At 75.6% G+C, this 529-nt stretch overlaps 1 protein-coding gene across 1 annotated transcript in view; it reads left to right on the top strand.

Annotated features, from left to right (window-relative positions):
- The window catches only part of LOC101632388 (ras-specific guanine nucleotide-releasing factor 1-like), a 43565-nt gene that overhangs the window by 17541 nt on the left and 25495 nt on the right, over nt 1-529 (top strand). The window lies entirely within an intron of this gene.

The following is a 529-nucleotide window of genomic DNA, read 5'->3' as shown; positions in this document are numbered from 1 at the left end:
CCCCCAGAAAGGCCAGACCACGGCTGCCCTCTGGCCGCCTAGTGAAAGCCCAAACTGCTCCGGCCAGTGTCTGCCCTGCCCGCGGCCGCTGCCCACTGCGTGCCGGCAGCCCTGCGCTGGGGTCTCTGCTCCGCACACCCGGGAGGCACCAGCACTGTCCCGCCCCGCCCGCCCCGGCGGGGCGTCCACTCCTGCCTCGGGCTGTCCTCCGGCGCGCCCTGGCCTCAGGGTCAGCACTGACGCAAGACCAGGCAGCCAGAAAGGGGGCTGAGCAGAAAGTGGACAAAGGGGCCGCTGGCCCCAGCCACGGCTCAGACCACGCCGGCCGCGCCCACCTGGGCGGCAGGACAGGTCCCGAGGGGCGCTGCCCGCCCCACAGAGAGGGCAGGTGGCCGGAGCGGGGAGAGGCCGGTGTCCACAGCCCAAGGAGTCCGCAGCGGCGCGCCTGCGCCCGAGTGAGCCGGTGGCCGGCCGGGAGCGCTGGCCAGGACGCCCGGGGGCAGGCAGACCCCACGGGGCGGCTCCGGCA

This window comes from Condylura cristata, unplaced genomic scaffold (assembly GCF_000260355.1).
Source record: "Condylura cristata isolate star-nosed mole 26May11 unplaced genomic scaffold, ConCri1.0 scaffold00087, whole genome shotgun sequence".
In the NCBI taxonomy this organism is placed as follows: Eukaryota; Metazoa; Chordata; class Mammalia; order Eulipotyphla; family Talpidae; genus Condylura; species Condylura cristata.
Note: the sequence above shows the minus strand (reverse complement) of the source record. Positions and strands in the feature narration are given on the sequence as shown.